This window comes from Sciurus vulgaris (genome assembly GCF_902686455.1).
Source record: "Sciurus vulgaris genome assembly, chromosome: 17".
Classification (NCBI taxonomy): Eukaryota; Metazoa; Chordata; class Mammalia; order Rodentia; family Sciuridae; genus Sciurus; species Sciurus vulgaris.
This window is the reverse complement of record NC_136478.1, coordinates 62,568,247-62,575,932: the sequence shown is the minus strand read 5'-3', so window position 1 is coordinate 62,575,932 and position 7,686 is coordinate 62,568,247. Positions and strand designations below refer to the sequence as shown.

Below are 7,686 nucleotides of genomic sequence, written 5' to 3'. Positions count from 1 at the left end.
CTCCTCTCTGAGTGCCCCTGCTCTCGTCGCTCCCGACAGCATGACCGTCTCCAGCCCAGCAAGACCCTGCTGAAAGCAGGCTCGAGTCCACCTCTGAGCCTGTGCTGTCCGCCTGCTTCCTTAGGCTTCTGGCCCCCGCAGTAGACAGCTTCCCTTTTCCCGAGGACACTGGCCACCTGGTGGCTCTCTCATGTCTTCAGATTGGTGTGTGTCCTTTGGTTTTCCCAGCTGGTCTCGTGGCCTCAGTTGACGCAGGCTACTCCAGCATGGCTAGTAACCTGCCTTTATGTTGGTCACTGACCAAAAGTCACCTCAGGAGGTCCTGACTTCCCAAACTAAAATAGCATTGCTTTATATCCTTTCCCTTTATGTTGCTTTATTTCAAATTCACGGCACTTATCATCACTTGGCATGGTGTTATGTATTGATTTATCTACTATCTCTCTCCTGTGAGACTGGAGGCTACACCACACACACACACACACACACGAATCATAACCAAAGCCTTGAACAGCCCCTACATACATTATTATTTGCCCAATAACTCTTTCTAGATGAATGATGCTGTTGTCCGAAGGGGAGAAAGACGTAGTCCTTGCCCTCAGAGATCAGTCCAGCTGGGTAGAACAATACCCCCAAAGGGCTGGCTGGCCAGAGTAAAGAGAGGACTAGGGCTGAGGACCTGGGAGGGCCCTGTGCCCAGGGCTGGGTGAGGTGGGCAGAGAGAATCAGGAAAGGCTTCTTTCTAGGAGGACCCTGGAGGATTTGAGCAGGGAGGTGGGAAAGGAAGTGCACTGCTGCTAAGGGAGCCAGGGCAGCAAAGCAGGTGAGGTGGGTCTGAGAACCTTCTCTTCCAGAACCACAAAGCAGCAACCCTGAAACCAAGAGCCCCCTGGTGGCCAAACCTCAAAAGTAACAACCAAGGGTCCACCCTTCTGCACTCCAAAGCCTCCCAAGTCCTTGGGAGGGTTTTGAAGCTCAGAAAGGTTAAGTCACTAATAAAGGCTCACCCAGCTCTGCCCTCAAAGCCTGAGGTCTGGGAGCCCCCCAGGCCCTCTTCACCCATACCAGAGACAGCAGGATAGATTCAAGTGGGGCGGATAAAAGAATAGGACAGGGTGAGGGAGGGGAGCTTTGGAACCAAGAAGACCCTGGTGGGGACCCAGCTCAAGTTACGGAGGTTCGGCTACAGGCAAGGAGGTGGAGGTGGGTGGGGATGGAAGGAGATGGCGCGGCACCTGTGGGTCGCGAGCACTGGAAGGGAGGCATCCTCACGGTGACTGGGACCCCAGTCTGTCACTTCACTTGACTTTGCTTATCTCATGGCGGAACTCTCTCGGAGGTTTAGGAGCATCTGAGCTCGCCAGAGGCGCTCAGCAGGAGGCCCCCAAACCGCAGGGGTGCTGAACGCAGGTTGCTCGGTCTTCCTCCTCGACCCCAGGCCTCAGGAGCGCAGCTCCGACAGGGTTCCTGGACTCCGTTCCCTCCCAGCTCCACGCGGACGGCCAAGCACAGGCAGCTCGAGTTTATTCCGTGCTATTTACAGGCAGCCCCGTCTGCCCAGGCGCCGGATCCCAGCCGGACCAGGCGCCGCTAGAAGGCGGCGACGGCCTCGGCGGCGGGGACGCTCCCCCGACCCCGCGGCGCCTCCTCGTCCAGCCCGCGACGGCCCTTGCCGATGGCCAGGCGGGGCCGGCCGCGGTCAGGCCGTCCAGGAGCGCGCAGGCCTGGCAGAGCGCGCGGCTGGCCAGCGCCCCGCAGCGCGAGCAGGCGCCGGGGCGCGGGGGCCTCGCGGCCGGGGCCAGCGCCAGGCGCTCGGCCGAGTGCACGAGGTCCAGCACCGCCGACGGCCGCGCCGCCTCCAGGAGCTTGAGCAGGTCGCGCGCGTGGCCGCGGAAGGCCTCGGGCGCGTAGACGCACTCCTCGGAGAAGTAGTGCAGGCGGCGGAAGTGCGCGTACAGCACCACCTCCTTCTGCGACGCCAGCTGCAGCGGCCGGCAGCGCGGCAGCGCGCCCCCCTCGCCCGGGGAGCCCAGCCCGCCGCCCAGGGCCAGCCGCCCCGCGTCGCCCCGGAGGAAGTTCATGAGCACCGTCTCCGCCTTGTCGTCCGCATTGTGGCCTGCGGGGGAGAGCACAGGTGAGGCGGGGGAGAGCACAGGTGAGGCGGGGGAGAGCACAGGTGAGGCGGGGCGCAGGGCGCGCAGGGCTACGGAGCCCCGGGGACCCGCGGGGAGGCAGGAGTGGAGGGGAAAGGAGGGCATACAAGGGGTGACCGCGGGCCCTCTGGGGCACCGTGGAGTGGATGGAGGCTGAAGGAGGACGCACTCAGAAGAGCCCACTTTTGCGATTGCACCAGACTCTGTGCTAGTTGCCCTTTCGGGTGTTTTCCCCTGAAAACACCATTTCAGCCTCAAGTAAGACTGTGGCACTGGAGATTCTCAGGAGAGCTGCGGGCCCAAGTGCCTCTGGGAACGCACATCACAGCCTTTAGAAAGACCAGGGAGAAAGTCAGTGAATATGCACACAGCAGCCACCATGCCACCAAGCCAACCCGGTTATCCATCTTGCCCTCTCACACCTGACTAAGCACCTTAGGGCTTCTCTAAGCAGCCACACTCCCCCTCGTCAGGGCCTTTGCATGAACTGTCAGAACACCTGCCCCCACTCCTGAGCATCCTTCATCTGATTACTCCCAGAGGCTTCCATCTCAGGGAAGCTTTTCCACCTCACCCCCTTCACTAGGACCTCATGCTGTAAACGCACAGGGTCTCTGTAATTTTCCTTACTAGCACTTGTCCAGTTACAATTGTATATGGGAGAATTCCCCAGGAGCAGAGGCTATCTCGGGTTCCATCATAACACCAAACATATATACATTCACCGTTTTTCTTTGAAGGTCTTGTAGAATTTGGCTGAGAATCCATCTGGTCCTGGGATTTTCTTGGATGGTAGGTTTTTAATTGCTTCTTCTATTTCATTGCTTGATATTGATCTGTTTAAATTGTGTATGTCCTCCTGGTTCAGTTTGGGAGGAGCATATGTCTCTAGAAATTTGTCAATGTCTTCGGTAGATTCTATTTTGTTGGAATACAGATTTTCAAAAGTAGCTTCTCATTATGTTATGTATCTCAGTGGTGTCTGTCGTGATATTTCCTTTTTCATCATGAATTTTAGTAATTTGAGTTTTCTCTCTCCTTCTCTTTTTTAGTGTGGCTAAGGGTTTGTCTATTTTGTTTACTTTTTCAAAGAACCAACTTTTTGTTTTGTCAATTTTTTGAATTGTTTCTTTTGTTGCAATTTCATTGATTTCAGCTCTGATTTTAATTATTTCCTGTCTTCTACTACTTTTGCTGTTATTCTGTTCTTCTTTTTCTAGAGCTTTGAGCTGTAATGTTAGGTCATTTAGTTGTTGACTTTTCATTCTTTTCTGGAATGCGCTCCATGCAATGAATTTTCCTCTTAGTACCGCTTTCATAGTGTCCCAGAGATTTTGATATGTGGTATCATCATTCTCATTGACCTCTAAGATTTTTTTTATCTCCTCCCTGATGTTTTCTGTTATCCATGTTTCATTCAATAGCATATTATTTAGTCTCCAGGTGTAGTAATTTCTGTTTTTTACTTTGTCATTGATTTCTACTCTCAGTCCATTATTATCTGATAGAACACAAGGCAGTATCTCTATTTTTTTGCATTTCCTAAGGGCTGCTTTGTGGCATAACATATGGTCTATTTTTGAGAAGGTTCCATGTGCTGCTGAGAAGAAAGTGAATCTGCTCGTTGATGGATGGAATACTCTATATATGTCTATTAAGTCTAGGTTATTGATTGTGTTATTGAGTTCTAATCCATTCTGTTAGTCTATGTCTTTTGATTGATGAGTTTAGGCCATTAACGTTCACGGTTATTATTGAGATATGATTTGTATTCCCAGTCATTTGGGCTTATTTTTGGTTTTTAATTCAGCTTGATTTCCCCTTTGAGTGGTTTTTCTCAGCAAAGGGGTAGTTCCTTTTCTCAGCAAAGGGGTAGTTCCTCCCTTTGCTGACCTCCATTGTTGTTTTTCGTTTCCTCCTCATGGAATATTTTATTGAGAACATTCTGTAGCACAGGCTTTCTATTTGTAAATTCTTTTAACTTTTGTTTATCATGGAAGGATTTTATTTCATCTTCAAATCTGAAGGTTAGTTTTGCTGGGTATAGGATTCTTGGTTGGCAACCATGTTCTTTCAGAGCTTGAAATGTGTTGTTCCAGGCCCTTCTAGCTTTTAGAGTCTGGGTTGAGAAGTCGGTTGCTATCCATATTGGTATCCCCCTATATGTAATCTGATGCTTTTCTCTCATGGCCTTCAAAATCCTATCTTTATTTTGAATGTTAGGCATTTTCATTATAATGTGCCTTGGTGTGGATCTTGTGATTCTGTGCATTTGGTGTTCTGTAAGCCTCTTGTATTTGATTTTCCATTTCATTCTTCAGGTTTGGGAAGTTTTCTGATATTATTTCATTGAATAGGTTGTTCATTCCTTTGGTTTGTATCTCTGTGCCTTCCTCAATCCCAATAATTCTTAAATTTGGTCTTTTCATGATGTCCCATAGTTCTTGGATATTCTGTTCATGATTTCTTACCATCTTCTCTGTTTGGGCGACTTTATTTTCAAGATTAAATATTTTGTCTTCATTGTCTGAGGGTCTGTCTTCCAAGTGGTCTAGTCTGTTGGTGATGCTTTCCATTGAGTTTTTTATTTGGTTTATTGTTTCCTTCATTTCAAGGATTCCTGTTTGGTTTTTTTTGAGAATCTCTGTCTCTTTGTTGAAATGATCTTTTGCTTCCTGCAGTTGCTCTTTCAGCTTATTGGTATTATCATTCATCACCTGCATTTGCTCTCTTATTTCATCCTTTGCTTCGCGAATCATCTTAATCATGTATAATTTGAAGTCCTTTTCTGACATTTCTTCTAACATACTGTCATTGGATTCTATTCATATAGAATCTAGATTTGTTTGGATCATTTTCTTCCCTTGTTTTTTCATGTTGTTCATGTATCTTTCCCTCTAGCACTGTGCAGATCTGGGGTATTGCAGATTTCCCCCTATAGGCTTATAGTGGCCCTATAGGTTTCCAAAACCTTTTCTTTAAGTGGAGATCAATATTAACAGTGCCCAATTCAGACACTATGCAATCCTAGACCAAATAGCCCCTATGAGGACAATAACAATATTGTCATAATAAACAGAATGAGTTCAAATATTATCTTCAGTAAAACAAACAGGTTTGCAGGAAGGTCTGCAGTTTCTAATGGAGGACAAAGAGGATGCAGAGGGATGTAGAATGTAGCTGTTAATGGGATAAGAAAAGAATATACAGAAGTTATAGATAATAGAAAGGGTGAGAGTGTAATCAAAAGAAATCGGATGTTAGCATGCAAAAAAGGGAGAAAGAGACTCTGAGGGAACAGGTAAACAAAAGGAAAAGAGAGTAAGAAAAGTAAAGAAATAAAAACTTAAAATTTTTCAATAAGGAGAAGAAAGAAAATCTACAGTATAACAGTCATATAGTAATGAAACCTCCCAGTGTTCAGTAGCCTGATGCATGAGAGGTATCTGACAATGAGCTTCAAACCTCCAGCAGGCATCTCAGGATGGGATTTGCCCCACCTAAAGATCGGAGCTAAGGCTTCCAGGATTATCCAAGATGGCTGCTCTGGCTTCCAAATGTGTTGGCAAATGGGGAGCTACAGCTCAGGGTGTGGACATGGTCAGCTGGAGGTCCTGGAGGTGGGGTGTGGTTGGTCAGTCGGGGGTCCCGGTGATAGGGCGCAGTCAGTTGGTCTGGGGGTCCTGGTGGCAGGGAACAGTCAGTCAGTGTGAGGGCCCCAAAGGCAGGGAGTGATCAGTCGGGCTGAGGGATCCTGGAGATGGGGCTCAGTCAGTCTGGCCAGGGGTCCTATGGGGCCTGGCTATTGTCTCAAAATGGAGGCAGCCACGTGTAATCAAACCTGCAGGTACTATCACAGTGAACTTCCAGGCAACAGCGGGTGGCTGGTGCTCCCCTGGCGGTTGGCAACCAGTTTGCTGACTGTTGTAGGACGGTCAGAAGGTGAACCTCTTGCGTTGGGTGATGGATAGGTGTAAGGCAGGTGATGGACAGGCGAGAGGCAGGCAAATGGTGGATGATAGGCACCTGACAGTGAGCAATCTGCACTCAAAAAAGGCATTGATATGCTGGCAGACTGCAGGTATCACAGCAGACAAATGGGGTAAACAGCAGGGGATTGATAAGCAGCAAAAACTGCCTCACCAAGAAACATATCCTCTGCTTGAAACTGGAGTTACTGAGCGACAAGGAACGCAGCCTCCCTCTAGTCTGCCATCTTGGATCTCCCATTTACTGTTTTTCAACCTCTAAGTGCTTTAGGAGTAACTCATCCAATGCCCAACAACTCAAGGATCTAGATATTATTAATATCCCCACTTTACAAAAGAGGAAACCAAATTTAGGTGATTTGCTCTTGGCTACACAGCCTAGTACAGAGTAGATGGTCAGTAATTATTTGTTCAAGTAATAAGTTGCAGAGAAAGAGAGTTAAAGAGAAGCCGGCAGACAAAAGTAATTCAGACACAATTTTGTTCACACTATAGATGACTCCTTATGGGGGATACCCCTCCACACCTGGTGCTTTGTGGAGTTTGAGGCAGGAGGATCTTAAGTTTGAGGGATTTGCAACTTAGCCAGACTCAGACACAAAATTTAAGGGGGGGGGGGGGGGGGCAGGCATGCTGGCGATGCAGCTCAGAGGTAGAATGCTCCTGGGTTGGATCCCCAGTACTGCAAAAACAAAAAGAAAACAACAAAGGACACACCCAAAAAGCACTGGGTTTAAAAAAAAACAACAAGAAAAACCGTTTTTAAAATGACAAAATATCTTTTTAAAGTAGGGAGCTCCAGCCCTAGCCTCTAGAAGGTAGTCCCTCTGCCCCTCTATTTGCCAGTGTGTGCGTACCAAGAATGACAGCAGGATCAGATGCTTTAAAGTTTGTCCTTGTTTCATCTCTGAGAGTTGCACATACTTCTGAGAACCTTCAGGGGGCTCCAGCCCCAAACTGGAGCATGCGTATATCCCATATCCTTGTTGGGCTCCTCCCCATAAGTTATGTCCAGGGTCTCCTTTTTACCCCTTGGGCATGTACCCAGTTCCCTCTCAGCGCCTGCTCTTTGGCATAGGTGCCGGACTACACCCTTCTGGTTGTGCCTGCGCTCACGCACCACAATATGCGTGGTTCTCAGGAGGCCTGCCCCTTTCTCCAGCACCACACCACCCCGCAGAAGGTACAGCAGGAGCTTAGTGGTGCTGCTGGCCACAGCATTCGTCATCAAGCCCCGGAATAGGTCCTCATAGATCACCAAGGTGAGTGGCATCTCCCAGCGCGCCACCTAGCCGCCAGCACGGCATCTGGAGAGCAGGTTGATGGCCTGGCCCACCACCCCAAGGCGCAGGGAGATGTCCAGGTGCAGCGTGCAGCACTTGCATGAGCACGGTAGAGTCCTGGGTGCCCAACGCGCGCACGTCAACACACCACCACGCCACCACACAGAAGCAGGTGGACAGCAAGCACCGTGTGCAGCACCTGGGCCTCAAAGGCAGAGTAGCATACTGGCTGCGCTGTGTAGCCAACGGTGCACGATG

At 49.2% G+C, this 7,686-nt stretch overlaps 1 pseudogene across 1 annotated transcript; it reads right to left on the bottom strand.

Moving 5' to 3' along the window:
* Positions 1–1,510: 1,510 nt before the first annotated feature.
* LOC306648530 (cytoplasmic tRNA 2-thiolation protein 1-like) lies at positions 1,511–7,418 on the bottom strand (annotated as a pseudogene). Its single transcript has 2 exons — positions 7,190–7,418; positions 1,511–2,119 (listed from the first exon to the last, which is right to left on the bottom strand). The product of its transcript is annotated as a cytoplasmic tRNA 2-thiolation protein 1-like (transcript).
* Positions 7,419–7,686: the final 268 nt, after the last annotated feature.